General features: G+C 36.1%; 1 pseudogene; it reads left to right on the plus strand.

The window, feature by feature from the left end:
- LOC145643050 (uncharacterized) overlaps positions 1 to 17674 on the plus strand; it is a 47400-nt pseudogene extending 29726 nt beyond the window's left edge.
- Positions 17675 to 18762: the final 1088 nt, after the last annotated feature.

Raw genomic sequence — 18762 nt, forward strand, 5'->3', positions numbered from 1 at the left:
AACCTTAGACAAATCTAGGTATAGACGAGTTTGAGAATTACTAGTCATGATATCAACAGAATAAATCAAATTCTATTTCGCTTCTAAATTGTTGTTAAAATAACTGTTGAAATCAATAACAAACAATAAAAGATTAGAACTTTCCTGGATTGAAGATCCCAAACTCACAGTCGCGCCGTGGAACAAAATCCACTGCCTTAGAAGCGAAATACGCCACCACCGGTACAAGTTTCCTAGTGACGCACGCCCCCCAAGTTTAACGCAACTCTCTCCGTAATCCGTGCACCCGAACTCGAAGAGTGGAATTGCTCAAGAACTGTTCAGACCTCAAAAGGTAGGTTTGTGTTTTCGGCTAGAAAAGTGAATGAATCTCATGAAAAGGTAAGACTCGTATTTATATGAGTCCTGGAAAAAGAAACACGTAAGCAAACCGACCTAGGAAAAAGGCGGGCCCAATCGGGCGAGCTGCCGCCCAATCGGGCGCAAGATCAAGTTTTTCCAGGCGTAGTGTCGCGCCCGGTCGGGTGGACACCGCCCGGTCGGGCGATCTGAAATCCCCATTTCGGGCGAGCCATCGGGCAAAGCCGCCCGATCGGGCTCGTCAAAAACTTAAGTCCGCCGCCCAGTCGGGCGAAGCCCGCCCGATCGAGCGCGAGAGATCTCGTAGAAAAACTCGTGTCTGTCGCCCGGTCGGGCGAAGCCCGCCCGATCGGGCGCGAGAGTTCCTACTTTTCCTTGACCACCTTCGCCCGATCGGGCGAGAGCCGCCCAATCGGGCGCGAGTCATCCGTTTGCATTACTATTTCCAACAAATACAACTGATTATGAGGCTGCAACACCTTTGCATCGTGCCCTGGAGAGGAAAGACATGCATTTTGTTAAGGCCCTACTCGGCGCCGGTGTTAAACGTCACATAAAGGATCGTCGTGGTAAAACTGCCATGGATTTGCTTGCTGAGCTTTGCGAGGAGAACAACGATTGGGTATGTGTAGGGAATAAATTTCAAGCTTTAACCCCTCTAGCTTGAACCCCACTGTGATCATACACTAAAGTACGGTGGCGTCCAAAAGGGAAGAAGATAGAGCAAAAGAGTCGCCTACAAGTTTTTTTAGGAACTTGTAAACCATTCACGAGGTGAAGGTTACACCCCTTAACGATCCAAGAGATCGTCAACTCCATAAGGTCATGAACCAAATAAGGGTTCGGGGATGAAGGTACAAATCCAACCTAAAAGAGATTGAACCTGCCCTAATAATAGGCCTCTACTTTATTCTGATCGCATTCATGTGCGCTTTCTGACTAACATGCAATCAATAGGATTAACCCTAAACCTGTTTATCTATGTTGGTTGAATATTAATGCACAAACAAATCTATTATTGGCGATCACTTGAAATATAATCACATTAACCCTAAACAAGATTATTAATTATCTTATTCAACGTGATTATAAGTACATATTCCCTTTAAACATGCATAAAAGGAGTGATCAAGCAATAAATATAAAATATCAAGCAACATGATAAAAATAAATAATGAATAATAATAATAATAACAATAATAATCATAAATAAAATAATCATCATCGAAATAATAATAATAATAATATAATCATCAATTATAACAATTATAATCATATTCATGTTCATGTTAATATTAAAGCATAATAATAATAGCAAGATCCTAGGCATGATACTAACAAGATTATTAACAAACCCTAGCATGTCACTAAGCAATAAAAATCAAATCTTTAACCCTAACATGATACTAACAATCATAAATATTAGGAAGAATATAGGAAGCATCGCATGAATCATATTTAATATTAAAATTACCCTAGACATGATACTAGGAACATCATAATAACAATATAAACATGATTTCTACATCATAACATCGATTAAAACCATTAAAGCACTTACTTTGATACCTCGTATCTCTTTCTAATAACAAAATACACACGTTAGTAACTTCAAGGAAAATAATAATCAAACAATTAAATTAAATAATTGAAAGAGAGATTTGGGACCAAACCCTCAGAAATTAAACCTTTCACGTCTAGGGCGAAGGCAACTTCGAATATGGCTAGGTGTTTCTAGATCTTGTGAATGCGGAATTTTGTATATAAAAACAAAGTTTAGAGAAGAACGATGAATGAATGCCAATTAAAACTGATTGTAGATCATGAGAATTGGTGAATGATTAAGAGAGAATTAGAGAATTAACGATTGCGAATGAAAACTGATTCGTAGGTGAATGAAAACGGAGTTTTTAATACGATATTTGTAGAGAAAATCAGCCAAAAAAGATAAATTAAACAAAACAGAGTCTGACGCATAAAAAACAGAGCTGGCGCCAACCCTGGCTAGCTGGCGCCAGGCACCAACACTAGCGCCAGGCGCTAGGCCTGGTTCCAGGCGCCAAGGCCTGGGGTCAGACGCCAAGCTTAAATTTAACGCGTTTTCGAAAATCAGATAAGTTTGCCGTACTGGAGGATAAAATCATATAATTTCCTCGAAAATGCTATTTGATTTTAATTAAAACTCTGAAAAGTCAAAAGTCAATTTATCAATGCTAATTGAATTAGGAATGAAAAGAACCTTCTAGAAGATTCTAGAAGACCAAAACCATTCCTAATTGCATTAGGAATGATAAATCATATTAGGCCCTCCCCTAGATCATTGGGCCGTATATAAAGCTCAAACCGGGCCAAGTTTAGTAAATTGGTCATAACTTCCTCAATATTCATCGGAATTGGGCTTATAATATATCGTTGGAAAGGTCTTTGTAAGCCCCATCCAACTATATTACTATTGGACCCATATCATGGACCAACCAAACTGGATTGGCTGTTTTCTTAAAAATAATTTTTCAAAAACAGAGAGAAGAGAAAAGAAAATAAAACTTTCCGCAACACTAGACTTTCCACACTTTCGCTTCATTCGATTATGATTCGACGTGAAAGGTACTCATCACCGGGTTTGGTTTTGGGGAGACACAAATGGGTGTCTACAGTATGCTTTTCCATAACCTTTTTTTATTTTTATTTTTCTTTGTAAGAGCAAGATTAACACTATCTCGTTTTAAGATTTTTTTCACATGCCACAGTATATTTTAATAATTTTTTATATTTTATAATTATGTTAACACTCTTAGAGATTCAACTAAATTTAGATCTTTATTCCTCATACTCATTTAAGATTTCTTAAATTTACATACTATTATATATATATATATATATATATATATATATATATATATATATATAAAACTGTGCTTTCATATACATACATAGGCAAAATACAGTGTATAAAGTATTAAAATGAGTTTTAAGGGTTGGGTCTTGAATTTTCAAGACTCGATTTAAGACTTCATTAAGACTTTGCTTTATAAATGCAGAAATTTTGTGAAGTCTTGTATTAAGACAATTTAAAAGTGATTTGCTAATGTCATGTATCGTCTTAAGACCTAGGGCTAATCTTGCTCTAATTGTATACTCAAGCCTCAGAGTCTATGGATGATTCTTTTTATTTATTTACTTTCTAGGTTAGTTAGAAATTAATCTTTCTTGTAATTACATATGAAGATTAAAAATAGATACAAAATAATTTACATATAAGAAAAGTACATAAAAATTTTAATCGCGATAAAATATCAAACAAATTAGGTATGTGAAAATATAATTTAGGAGAAGAACTTGGTTAATTAAATTTTATATAGAAACTTATGCATTGAAGTCAAAAGTGAATATTAAAAAAAACATGAATAATTGATGACATCATACACATAGAATTGGAGGGAAAATTTTTAATATGAGAATGACATATATGATAGTTTGAGAGTTGATTATGTCAGCAATGTTTTGTTTTAATAATAGTTAGTAGATTTATTTTTTTAATAGTGTTTACGGATAATAATCTATATTATAATTAAAAATTTAATTAAAACTCTTTCCTAAAAAAATTATTTATTTACTTATTTATTTTTAATTTATTGATAATTAAAATAAAAAAATTATATAAAAAATTTGATTTTTAGAATAGCACAAATTTTCATATGTGGCTGGGGTTAAATTTTATTAAGGGTTACTTATTCAGGAGTTACTCGATCGGTCAAGTGTTACTCAGTCGGTTAGTGCGTTCCATCTAAGTAACCCCATAATAAGTACCCCTTGATCGACTGAGTAAACCCTAAATAAGTAATTTTTGAATAAGTAATCCCAACAAAACGCGTTAACTAACAGAGTACCCCAAAATAAGTAACTCCGGCCACCCGAAAAAGGACCAAATTTTTAATATGTTTGACCAACAAATAAAAAGATAAAAAAATTGGTCAATGAAAATTAAGTATATTTGTAGTCATCTTAAGGATTAGGATTACTTATCTATGTTTTTTTATGAAATATTGTCAAAAACTACCCACTCAATATATCATTTTGTCAACATGTACTTGCTTAAATTCATATAAAAAAAAAATAAATAAATAAATAAAAAATAAAAAAATAAAAAACTATCCTTAGATTTAAAAACTTTGGGTAACATTACTCATTTTGTCAACATGTACTTGCTTAAATGGTCTATTCTTTGGGTAGTTTTTGACAATGTTTCCTTCTTTTTTATTTGAATTTAATTTCAATGACCATTTTTCTAATCTATTTGACTCACGTGCAAAATCAATAGTATGGAGATGATGAATTAACATATCTAATGGCGTGCAGAATGTGATGTGCAATGAGATGAATATAATTCCACACTTGAATACCACATACGTTAACCCAAAGACAAATTTGGATCAAATGCGAACCACGCTATCTGTTGTAGCAGCTCTTTTAGCAACAATCACATTTGCGGCTGGATTTACACTTCCTGGTGGCCTTGATGATAAATCTGGGAATGCCATTTTGGCAAAGAAAGCAGCATTTCTAGTGTTTATACTAGCAGACGCGCATGTCCATGTTGGTCTGTTAGAGATAATATCGGAAAATATATGTGTGATATATTTTCCGTATTGATCTTATTAGGAGAATAATATATTTAGGATATTTATGTTAAGATATTATTTAAAGAATATATCCTTATGGTTTATGATTATGGTAGTATATCTTTTAGGAATATTGTTTCCTTAGGATATCTTATGTTAGAGATAATATCGGAAAATATATCACACATATATTTTCCGATATTATCTCTAACATGGTCCTATTTTGCTTGATATGGTCTATGGTTTCCGAAATAAAATTGTCTTTTATATCTCAACTGCTATTTGTCGCTCCCAATTTACCAGGTAACGCTCCCTTTTTGACTTGAATGGACCACTATGCCCTTTATGCAATTTGTGTTATAAAAAGGACCTTGTTCCCCATTTGGACACCATACATGAAACGGTCCCCTCACTTCACGACATTGCTGTCTCGAGCCTCCCAAAATCGGTCCCCACGGCCTTGCAACCAAATCGGTCCCCACGACCACCTAAATGTTCTATTTTTAAAAATCGTGAAATTTTCCGACGGGTCTTGGGTCATGGACGGCGAGTGGAACATACGTACGCCGGAGAATGCGTCGGATCATTCTGTAAGTTTTTTTTTTTCGATAATTAGGACATCCGCCTAAAATTTCCGGATGTCCTAGGTACATCCGCCTAAAATTTCCGGATGTACCATGGAACATCCGGAAATTTCAAGCGGAAGATGGGATCCGCCTAAAAAATCCGGATGTTCCATGGTACATCCGAAAATTTTAGGCGGATGTCCCTATTCATATTTTTTTTTTTAAATGTTAAGTACGTTTATTTAATTTTTGTTATGTTTATTAAGTTTTTTTTTTTGATGTATTTTTTTTCGTGGTCTTGTGATTATTGTTGTGATTTAGTATTTGATAATTAATGTAATTTTGTTGTATTAATATGATTATTAGTAATATGTTTATTTTTTGTTTCATTATTATTATTATTATTTATATTATTATTATTATTATTGAAAATATTATTATTATTATTATTATTATTATTATTATTATTATTATTATTATTATTATTATTATTATTATTATTATTATTATTATTATTATTATTATTATTATTATCGTAGTTGTTGTTGATGTTGTTGTTGTTGTTGATATTATTGTTGTTGTTGTTGTAGTTGATATTATTATTGTTGTTGTTGCTGTTATTTTTATTGTTGTTGTTGTTGATATTGTTATTATTAATTAGTAGAAATATAATTTTAATATTATTATTATTAATATTATTATTATTATTATTATTATTATTATTATTATTATTATTATTATTATTATTATTATTATTATTATTTATTAATTAATTAATTAATGTTATGGTCTTATAAATTGTTTTGTAGTTGTTATTATAATTTTTTATTATCATTAATATTGTTATTGTTTTGTATTTTTTGTTATTGTTATTAGTATTGTTATTATTATTATTATTATTATTATTATTATTATTATTATTATTATTATTATTATTATTATTATTATTATTATTATTATTAGTATTGTTTTTATTATTATTATTATTATAATTATAATAATAATTATTATTATTATTATTATTTTGACATAAAGCATGTTTTGTTTAATTTGTATAGGATATGGAATCTGAGGAAGGCGGTGACGGTGTGAATTATAGTGGGAATTTTGTCACCGATACGTTTTTTCCTACATTTGACGATGCAGTTACATGGGCTGATGGTGTTTCCATAAAATTGGGATTTATATTGGTGAAATCGTCTTATAACAAAACCAGAGATGGTCGGCCGTATCGGTATTTGCGATGTGATCGGTCACGAAGGAGCAAGCCAAGAGATTTGGAGAACACGATACGGAAGGACGCCAAAACCAAAGCTAATGGTTGTCCATTCTACATCAAGATATATTATGATGTGAGCACCGAAAGTTGGAAGATCATTACGAAAAATGATCACACCGGGACACATAACCACCCAATGATTGTGTACCCAGAGGGTCACCGTAAAGTGAGCGGATTGAGTCCGGGTGCAAAACAGGTTGTGCGGGACATGACAAAGTCCAAGGTTGCTCCCCGTAACATCATGTCCACTATTGCCGAGCAATTTCCTAATGATCATCCAAACATCCGACACATTTACAATTGCCGAAATGACTTCAGGATGGAGATGTCCGAAGGAAGAGGAGTTGTTCAGCAATTTCTTCATCTGGCGAGAGAGAGTAAATACATTTACTGGGTCACGAACGATGATCACAACGTTTTGCAACATGCATTTATGGTGCACCCGATCATGGTCAACATACTCTGCACATACCCACATGTCATAGGTATGGATTCTACTTACAAGACCAATCGATATAACATGCCTTTCTTTGAGGTTGTAGGCGTGACACCGACAAACCAGAATTTTCTAGTTGGATATGTTTTCATGCGCGACGAGTGCACGGCTAGCTATCGGTGGGTGTTGCAGAGATTAAGGGAGTTGATTGGGTTTGATATAGAGCCATCTGTATTTATTTCAGACCGTGATCTTGGGCTTTGTGCGGCTTTGAGAGAAGGGACATGTGGGATGCATTAGTTAGGTAGTTTGTAATGTACATTCACTAACTTTGAACATTTGTAAGAAAATTAGAATTATGAAATTAATTTTAAATGTATTTGCTTTTAATCTAACATGATATGCAACAAAACATCAAATATAAAATAAAATAAGTGTCCAGTTTATACATTACATTTAAAAAAAAATTAAAAATCAGTTCATAACATAATTAAAACCACTAACATAACATCTAATCAACATAATCTAAAGTCCCATTTTTGACCTCCAATCAAATACAAGCTGCTCAATCATTGTTCGAGTCTCACTCGACATTTCAGGATACTCATCTAGTGCTCTTTGGTGAATCTCCATGGACCGACCCATCCACTGCAAATCAAACAATAACATATTATAAACACAAAAATTCATAGAAGTCATTGTTAATATAATAATAAGCATAAATACTTACGTAATCAGTGTTAGTCCGCTCAGGCAGGTTGCTTGTAACTCCTGCACCTGGAGATACCCGCGGGTGAGAAAACCTGTACATCCACTGCATGTAACCAGGCGCAACCGAAGGAGCTGCAGCACTAAGCCTGGGTAGGGCACCTAAAACAACACTCTGAGATACCCCAGGGACAAACCTGTTCCACATCACAGCTGTCATCTCAGTCGGGAAGTCTACCCGATACATCTTCAAGTTAGTCGGCCTCTTGGCCTTCTCTGGCCTGATGATCTGGCGGGGAATGCCTTGCACGAAACCAAGCTGGCGCACCACTCTATCAGGCATGTACGGCTCAATGATGTTACGGTACTGGATGCAGCCAATGAATAAAGTGGGGGGCACTCGTAATGCAGGATCAGCTCCGTACGGTAGCCAGTTCACCTCACGGTCAGTAAGCGCATCAATCCTAGTACGAAAAGCTAACAGGCGCTCCAGGTTCTTGCTAGGACATCCTGCTCCAACATCCCAAGCAGACGCACGAGGCCCTGCTGTGGCCGAAAGCACGGAAAGTACTCGTAAATCCACGCTTGCAGAAGCGTGAGACAACCAGCAATCGAATCAGCACCTTTCTGCGATGTTGTGCCCAGTTGCCGATACAAGTAGGCCAGTGCAGCTGTTCCCCAAGCATACTTGTTAATAGGGACATCCGTGTGACATAGCTCGTGGAGGAAGGAAGGATGCGTACGGTTACCACTCTTGTCTACAAACAGTGTACCTCCAAGCACTAACCACAAGTATGCATCAAGTTGCTCACTAAAATCCCGGTCGACCGCCAATGTCGACTCAAAAATCTTATCAGTCAACACCCCACTACCCTGCCAAATGGTCTTTGTGCCACAAACCTCAGACAGATCATCTGGAGTCATATCCATGGTGACCGAGCACGCGTCCCGTAACACGTCCGTGCTAGGAGTAGTGGTCACCATATTGCCTGCAACCCGTAACCCAAGTATGTTGTACACGTCGTGCAGCAAGATCGTAATCTCCCCAAATGGCATGTGAAAGGTGTTCGTATCTGGCTGCCACCTCTCAACAAAAGCAGAAATCAACGGCCAATCAAGTCTCTTAAACATCAGGCCGGGCAAGTGAGACAACCAACTAGCATCAATCGCCGCAAGGTCCTCCACAGATTGACGACCTCGCCAAGTGAACAAGTCAGAACATAACTTTGTCCTACTCAAACAGTGCAAAACACTACGCTCCTGCTCCATCCAGATATACCGTGCCACGTGACCGCCAAAACTAGGGATAACTAACCCATCCTCAGGCCCACCCGGCATCGGTTCCTGCACTAACCATGCCTCTGCAGAGCTGGAAGTAGGCTGACTCGATCCACTACCAACAGATCTCCCAGACTGACCCCTATATACCATATGGAAATCCTGAGGGTCCTGTTCTTCATCCCGGTCACCAGCATGACTAGTCGAACATTCTTCTTCCTCGTCAGATATGGGTGCTCCACTTGTAGAGTACAAGGGCCGACTACTACCAGACTGTTGGTCTCTCGACCAACCACTAGTAGACCCGTATTGCTGCTGCTCGGGCTGAAGCGGTGAAGATCGAGATGTCTGTCTCCTAACAGACGCATTCAGATGTCGTGATATTGCATGTCGAGCACCAGAACCCTCGATCTACATAAAATAAAAAAATAATCCGATTTTAGTAATAATAATAATAATAACAATAATAATAATAATAATACTATTATAACAACAACAACAATAACCATAATAACAATAATAACAACAACAACAACAACAAATACAAATTAACAACAACAAATAAACTTAACAACAACAATAACTAACTAACAACAACAACAACAACAAATACAAATTAACAACAACAACAATAACCATAATAACAATAATAATAACACTAATATCAATAACTATAATACTAATCATAATTAAAAATATTAATAATAGTACTACTAATAACAATAATAATAATATTATTATAACAACAACAACAACAACAACAACAACAACAACAACAACAACAACAACAACAACAACAACAACAACAACAAAAATTAAACAACAACAATAACCATAAAAACCCTAATATCAAATTAGTTTAATAATAATACTAATCATATTTTTAAAAATAACAACACTAATAATAATAATAATAATAATAATAATAATAATAATAATAATAATAATAATAATAATAATAATAATAATAATAATAATAATAACAATAATAATAATAATAATATCAACAATAATAACAACAATAATAATAATAATACTAACCATAACACTTCAAAATAACAACAAAAATAACAAAATCCAAAAAAAAAAACAAATTAACAACAACAACAATAACCTTAACATTAATAATAAAAACCTAATTTCAACAAAATAATAAAAATTATCATATTTTTAAAAATAATTACATTACAGAATATACTAACCATAATAATAACAACAACAATAATAATAATATCAACAATAATAATAACAATAATCACCCTAAAACTACAAAATCCAAAAAAAAAAAAAAAACAAAATCCGAAAAAAAAAATTAAATTAACAATTTTATTAACGGGCAAAAAAAAAAAAAAAAAAAAAAAAAAAAGCGGATCCTCCATGGAACATCCGGAATTTCTGGGCGGAAGTTCCTGGGATCCGAAATTAAAAAACAAAAATTTACCTCTTCGCCACCATCGCCGCCTCCGCCGCTGCCACCAGCGCCGCCGAAGCTCCTCCCTCCGAATCTCAGCCTAATCTGCCTCGAATCACCCATTTTTTTTGTGTTTATGATGATTTTTGTTTTTTTAAAAAATTAAGAAAAATTTTTGAATTTTTTTTTTTAAATAGAGTGTTTTAGAGAGTTAGAGAGTAAGAGAGTTGGAGAGTAAGAGAGTTAGAGAGAGAAGTAAGAAAGTAAGAAATGTTGGTCGGGAAGGAAAAAACCGTATTTATATATTAGGGGTAAAATTGGAATTTCAAGACAAAAAGGGAGCGTTACCCGGTAAAATGGGAGCGACAAATAACAACACTCCTTTTATATTGGTAGATCGAAGTGTATTGATACTTATGCAAGGCCTATATGGCACGATGGTAGCATTTATGACCGGTATCTACAATTCTACACTATGATAGCGCATGACTCCTTATGGGCAATCATTATTATCATCGTCATGTGCTCTTTCATTGTTATTTTGGCAAATAGGACCATTTTGCATTACATACTAGTGAAGCTACTCCCTCCAGCAAATAAAAACTTAGACAAGGGCCTTGAAAAGGTAAGGATCAATCGTCTTTTATTTTTTACAAACATTAATTACTTTTTATTATGTTGTGTGGGGATTCTCATGTATAGAATATAAAATAAAACCAGCCTTTGACTCGTTTGATGCACAGGTCGTTACTTAGGTTATTTTTCTTGAAATATGTTGCATATTTATGTTATATGTGTTGGTAGATATATATATATATATATATATATATATATATATATATATATATATATATATATATATATGGGTATGAAATGACATGTAGGTTTAGGTTATACGGAGTATTTTAAGTTTAGGAGATGAAAAGACTAATTTATTGTTTATGTAATGTATACTAATTAGTTTAACTTTGATTTATTATATTGTAAATGAAACCCTTCATTTTCTTACTTATTATTGCAAGTTTTGAAATGCATAAAGACTTTAAAAGGAAATATAAAAAGAAAGATTAAGGTAAGTGACATGTGGCATATGAGTGATTTTGGTAACATGTGACATGAGTGATTATGGTGACATGTGACTTAGTATAGATTTGTGGTTTGTTTTTATAAAAGTATAGATTTGACGTTGGGGTTCTGACCATCATTATAAGTTTTTGTTAGTTGTTGAGTTTATAATTACTTCAAAGTTTAGGATGTAGATAGAATCCTTATGATCTTAGACACATGTAATATATAGAGTAATTCCAATCGTGTATTTATTTTTATGAGGTAATGAGGTATTTTGTTCAAGCATTTATCTTAGCATATAAGAATTTGGAATTTATGTTTCAGGAAAAACCAATTCCTTCTAAAAATTTAACCTCGTCGATGAAGGAGGGAAACTTAATCGGTGCAAGAAATCAACGCCTGGGAGATCAAAATCCATTGCTGGAGGAGGTATTAAAACCAACGGCTATTTCAACAAATGCCACTGAGTACTTTAAAAATTCACCAAATGTCCTCGGGTTTTTCACAATTCACCAAATGCCACTGACAAACATTATATTGTCATTGCGTGCCATTAATAAGGTAGGACCGTTAACTATCCATTACTATAATTCTTAATTCACCAAATGCCACTGACTATTTTTGATTTTTCATGAAATGCCATTATTTATATAAATTATTACACAATATAACTATGACCTAATGAGTTATAACAGCTAGTTAGTTTCACCTTTTTTGAATTTCTTTTTGGGATAAAATAGCCATTACACCCAATTTGTTGTATAGCTAAATTGTTATGCCATTCTAGTTTTTGAACATTAAAAGTCAACAGTGTTGAATAATTTAGAGCGATCGAGCGACGGAGCAGATTTTCTCAACCTCGCATACGCGCCCAATCAGATCAAGTGGTGATGACCTGATCGGGCTGCAATTCAGTGAGTTTTACCCTCACTCTCGCGTCGATCGGGTTGCGTTAATGGAGTTTACTACTCCTTGATTTGCTCTTAATACAATTTTAATTAATTGCAGCACCATTTTCTAAGCAAATAATTAAACACCATGCAATTTGTCTCAAATACTCTAAATTATTCAACACTGTTGACTTCTAATATTATAAAACTAAAATGGCATAACAATTTAGCTGTGCATTTAAATTTATACAACAAATTGGGTGTAATGGCTATTTTACCCCAAAAAAAATTCAAAAATGGTGAAACTAACTAGGCGTTATAACTCATTAGGGCATAGGTATATTGTGTAATAATTTATATCAATAATGACATTTCATGAAAAATCAATAGTAGTCAGTGGCATTTGGTGAATTAAGAATTATAGTAACAAATAGTTAACGGTCTACCTGATTAATGGCACGCCATGTCAATATAATGTTTGTCAGTGGCATTTGGTGAATTTTTTTAAACCCGATGGCATTTAATTTGGTGAATTTTTAAAGTACTCAGTGGCATTTGGTGAAATAGCCGTAAAACCAATTATTAAAACATTTTGTGATTAAATAAATCTTGTGATTTACAATTATATTCATTGATTTTCATGTTTATAACATGACTAGTTAAAGTCCCGTGCAATGCACGGATTTTATAAAATTATTTAATAAACTATACATTAAATTAACAATTATATATAAACAAAGATTTATATTTATAAACTTAAAAAACAATAGCTATATTGACAATGATGCATGCAAACTTTTTTTTTTATTTTTTTTATTTACAATGATGCATGTAAATTTTTAAGGCTATTGATGTTAGACTTTATAAATATGAAGAAAAAAAATTAAGGTCTATTGATTATTTAAAACTTGTGCAATACTCCTTATCTTGTCCTTATTTTGTTTACATAATTTGACATACAAATTGGTTTATTCAAGTTTAGTTAACTTTAACTTTAGTTTTCTATATGTAAAAATCAAATTTTTATTGAGTGAGTCTTATTATAATTTATAAGTAAGGTGAGGAAAATAATGAAACATCAAATACTATTATAAATAAATAAAATAATAATTAGCATGAGATTAATATAGAAGTAAGGCTTTCCCAAATTATACGGAGTAATATTAGCATCATAGAAATATTAGCATGAGAATATTGTAGAAATCTTGGAGAATATTACAAAATTGCTTAATATAAAATGTATGCATATAAGAATATTTCATTAGTTGAATATTATAGGCTATAAATAATTTTTTGACAAAACAAAAAAAAGACAAAAAAAAAAATGGAGGGAAAATTGTTAATGAGAATATTGTAGAAATCTGGGAGAATATTACAAAATTGCTTAATATAAAATGTATGCATATAAGAATATTTCATTAGTTGAATATTATAGGCTATAAATAATTTTTTGACAAAACAAAAAAAAGACAAAAAAAAAATGGAGGGAAAATTGTTAACTAGTGAGTAACATGTGCCATCACTGATTTCGCTTTTAGTATTAAGTTATAGATTGATGATTAATTTAGATTGTTAAAAAACCATCTTTCTTATAAGAGGTTAGTTGAGTGTTTGAATATAATAAACGGTTGAATAAGTTACAAGGCATAATATGAGAAGGTCCCTTAAAATAGGAAGAATAAGTAGCAATCTAGACCCTTGATATAAAACAATGTTACAGCTAAGTTTAAATAGTAACTAGTGTTTAGCTGGGTGATGCTCCTAATCGGTACCTTAAATATTATTGTACTAGATTAGATCATGTGCTATGCACGATTTTTCAACCTTTGTCACAGAGTATCAATTTAATTTTTTTATTTTATTTTATCTCAAATCAAGCTACTTAAAATATACAAGGACATATTTTTTTAATATCTTTTTTTAATACGTATTATATTGCTTTCTTCTATTTTGAACCTTGATATCATTTTTTTTTTCTTCCAAATATAATTTTTCATTCACCAACTGTGTTAAGTTGAAAAATATATATTCATGATTTTTTTTACCTATATATAAATAATCATTATACATTAAAAAGTAACCACTAATTCTTATAAAAAAATAAAAATAAATAAAAATAAAAATAAAAATTATCACTAATATAAGAATTTATTTATACAAAGATATTGTTAGATTTTTAAGTTAGTAAATATATTATTATATGATTTTTTTTTCCCAAATTTTGGAATTAATATTTTTCGTATATTTTTTTTTATCAATTTTTAAAAACTTTATTTTTTTAAAAAAATATACTAAGGACACACCACAAGATGACACGTGTCATTACGTGTCATTGCTGGTGTGTCTTTTAATATATTGTTATTGATGATTATAGTTTTCATGTGTTATATTTCATGTATATGAATTTGATTTTTAATATCATTTTTTTTATGTACATAATTGTTTCGGGGGTTTTTGTCCCTTGGGACAGTTACAACACTGAGATTGGATTCAGCAAAGGACGCCTGTACCTGCAAAGCAAACGGACCGCCGGATGGTCGGTGATCCGCCTCCGAAGATTAAGTTAATAAGCGTTCGGTAATAAAACGTGCGGAAGTAAAGTTTATCTGCTCGGATTCCAAGCTCAGGTAAAGTGTTGTGTGTTCTTTGAAAACGACAGCTCTGTGGTAAGTGACGTGTTGTCTCGTATTGCGTGTATATTCTCTGTCTTGTCATAAATGTAAGAATGTCCCTATTTATAGGGTCCTTTTGGAAAGTGTGCCCCTCCTAGGATCTGGTGACCTAGGAATTAGGTCACGCCGTTTTGCGGCGCCTCGGGATTTGGGCCTTTGAAGGCCGCCATCCCAGGGGTAATGCCTGAGTGACACGTGTCACTGAGCCCAAAAGGCCTTTGGGCATCTTTTGGGTGACACGTGTCGCCAACTGAATAGTCCATGCTGGATCATCAGTCTGCGTAGGACAGAAGAGTGTCCGCCTTCCACGTGTCATCATTCCATAGGTCCAAATGGCACCTCTTTGGAGGACACGTGGCGCTTTCTGATTGGGCCACCTGGCCGGGTATAAAATACCCAAATCATTTGCCCCTCACAGGGGTCACGTGCATTGCACGTGACACCTGTGACAGGTGTCAGTATCCGAGTGGTCGGATTCAAAAAGTTACTGTTGGAGGGAAAATTTTTAGGGTTTTACCCCCCTATAAATAGTGAGGTTTGACCCCCCCCCCTTGGTTTCACACCTTTGCGAATCTTTGGAGAATCTTGGACTTTTTGACTTAAAGAATCTCAAAATTTCCTAAGCGTTTTAACTTTTCAAGCATCCGACACTCGGCCAACTGTCCGACCGTTCTTCAGTCAACCAAGCGTCTTTCACCCTTCTTCTAAAGGTAACGCCTGTTTTTTCTTTTACTCTTCGTTTTTTCTTTGTTTTCGAAAAAATGGTTCCCCAATCGCATGCGGCACGGCATAGGATAGTGATCAGCCGGTCATCGGGGACGGCTGAATCTAGAACTAGCAGTGCCGAATGCTTGGCCAAAGACCCTGCTTTGCGAACTTCTCCGAATCCGACCGTTTCCGTGTATGTGCAGGACACTATGGCCAGAACCAAAAGAACAGCAAGACAATGTAGCTCCGATGGAATTTTCTACCATTCGGATGGGTCAACTGTTTATTCAGACGGCTCAATAAGGGTGCCTCGAAGTGAGGTGTCGGAGCATCCTGACAGCCCTTCTTATCTTCCTCCAACCCCCACCTATTACCATTCGCCCACATCTAGTGGAACTCCCAGTGATGGAATCCTGGAGGAGGCGGATGAACAATATCAACCCGTGCCTTCTGGACAGGCTCCGGAAGAGAGTCTGGGGGAGGACCCCGCTGGCACTAGTCGGCGGTCCCCTAGCTCTGATGAGAGCTCTGATGATGAGTCGGCCTCGTCATCTTCTTCAGAGAACGCCTTCATAACTTCAGAGGAGGCAAGAACGAAAATAGATTCTGCCAGGGAGTCCCTGGCAGTGGATAAGGGGGAAAGCTGGGCCGAGCCGAGCGCTTCCAGGCGCTTGGAGAGATCCCCCTACTATTATCATGTTCCGCCCAGCAGGCGGAGCTCCATGGCATCCGGCCTTGCCAATTTTAGGCGCAAGGTCGTTCTAGGCTATGGCTATACTTTGTCGGTCCCTAACGAGGGCGACACCATTACTTGGCCGAGCCTGGCCAGCTATCAGGACAGAGCATTCGGCTGCTATGACGCGGCCTTCCAAGCTGGCCTCCGCTTCCCTCTCCATCCGGTCGTGGAGAGGATCCTGGATGGATACCAACTGGGTATCTGGCAACTTGTACCCAACTCCTAGATTAATATTCTAGGGTACGTTGCCGCCTGTGAGATGCTGCAGGTGGAGGCGAGCTTTGAAGCGTTCGCCCACATGCACTATCTGAGCAGGGCGCCTGCTAGGGGCGGTGAGGGCTGGTACACCTTGACCACTTGCAAGGGGTACATGATGGCTGTTGGCAAAGAGAACAAGTGGAAAGAATGGAGGACTAAGTTTTACATAGTCAAGTCTGCCGACAGCCGCCTGAACCAAAAGTATAACAGGTGGAATAAGAATCCACCTCTCCTAGAAGGCAGGAGTGCATTGCCGCCTCTTCCTAGGCGGGCAAAGGAGGAGATCATGGAAAAGGGGTTGTTTACCGTGTCCGTGAGGACGAATGATGAGGGGGATAAGGAGGTCACCCCTCAATGCTATCTCCCTTTGTAAAAATGGTTTGAAGAGGGAACGTTCTTAGCCGCCTGTGGGCTAAGCTCTGAAATGCCGAGAGGTAGTCGGCCGTCTGTTTTATATGTAATTTCATTTTGCTTTTCAATACTTGTTTGATGGTGCTAACACTTGTTCATTTTTGCAGACAATGCAATGGAGAAGCTTTCGGCCTCAAGGAAGTCGGCTGTATCTGCTGCTCGATACAGATCAAATGTTCTAAACAGGGCAGAGGCAACCACCCACCTCAAGGTGGATGAGCAGAAAACTGGAGGCACCCCCAAGGTGAGAACTTGTTATACTTGCCATTTCTGACTAATGCTAAATTTGTCCGAATGACTTCTAACTTGTTTTATCTTGTGTCGATGTAGGGTGCCCCTACCAAATCTCCCTCAAAACCATCCGACCCTAAAATCCAAAATACAAGGGCGGGTGATGTGGGCGCATCCGGCAAGGGCGGCCGGAAGCACATTGCTCACAAGCCCAAGAAAGGCCTAGACGCCTCTTCTCTCGAAGCTAATAGGGGGATCAGCAAACCGGATGTCCAGAGGACATCGAAGGGTGGCTTCAAGCAACCCACCACTGCTGTCGGCTCAGCAGGAGAGAGGAGGAGTTTGGGGAAAGAGGAGGAACCACAGGACGACGGTAAAAACCATTCGCCTTTTTTGTTCTTCCACTTAGATATATTTGCGTTATTTTTCTAACTCTCTTTCTTTCTCAGTCCCTGTGCAGAGGCCGACTGTAATCCAGATGGCCAAGTCCATGCTGAGGGCGGTTGATCCTGACGACAAAGCGTCTGTCAGAGGGGTCGGCACTCTGGATTTGGCTGGCATCTTGGGGAACCTCTGCGAGGTATGAGTCTTAACTTAAGCAATTCTTCTCTTTTTTTTTTTTTTTTTTTTTTTGCTCAAGTCTTTATCCGCCTGGTTTTAACCATTCGGCTCTTTTTGCAGGCCATGCTGCGCGTCTAAGGGCTCAGGTAACCCCTCAAGGACAAGTCCAAAGAGGTAACAGCCGCTAAAGGTTGGGCCGAGTCCGCCTTGGATCGAGCTCAATTTGATATTGCTCAAAATGAGCTTCTGACGCTTGGTATGATGTATTCGCAGGCGGAAGCCAACATGTAGGTGAAGAAGGATCTGGACTCGGCCCGCCTGCACATCACTTCCCTTAAGAAAGAAATCACAAGTCTTAAGGAGAAGCTCGAGCCTCTTCAGGATGCCAAGGAAGAGGCCGAGAGAGCCAAGCAGAGGGTGGGCCGCCTGGAGCAGCGCCTCACCAACCAGGAGCATCAGCTGAAGACCAAGTTTGAGTCCGTAGCTGAACAAGAGAGAGAAGCTCTTGTTAAGCAAATGATGAGCGACTATGATGCCATCATGCGGGACACTTGGGCGGCTGTGCAGCCG

The sequence above is a fragment of the Chenopodium album genome, chromosome 8 (genome assembly GCF_948465745.1).
Source record: "Chenopodium album chromosome 8, dcCheAlbu1.1, whole genome shotgun sequence".
Classification (NCBI taxonomy): Eukaryota; Viridiplantae; Streptophyta; class Magnoliopsida; order Caryophyllales; family Amaranthaceae; genus Chenopodium; species Chenopodium album.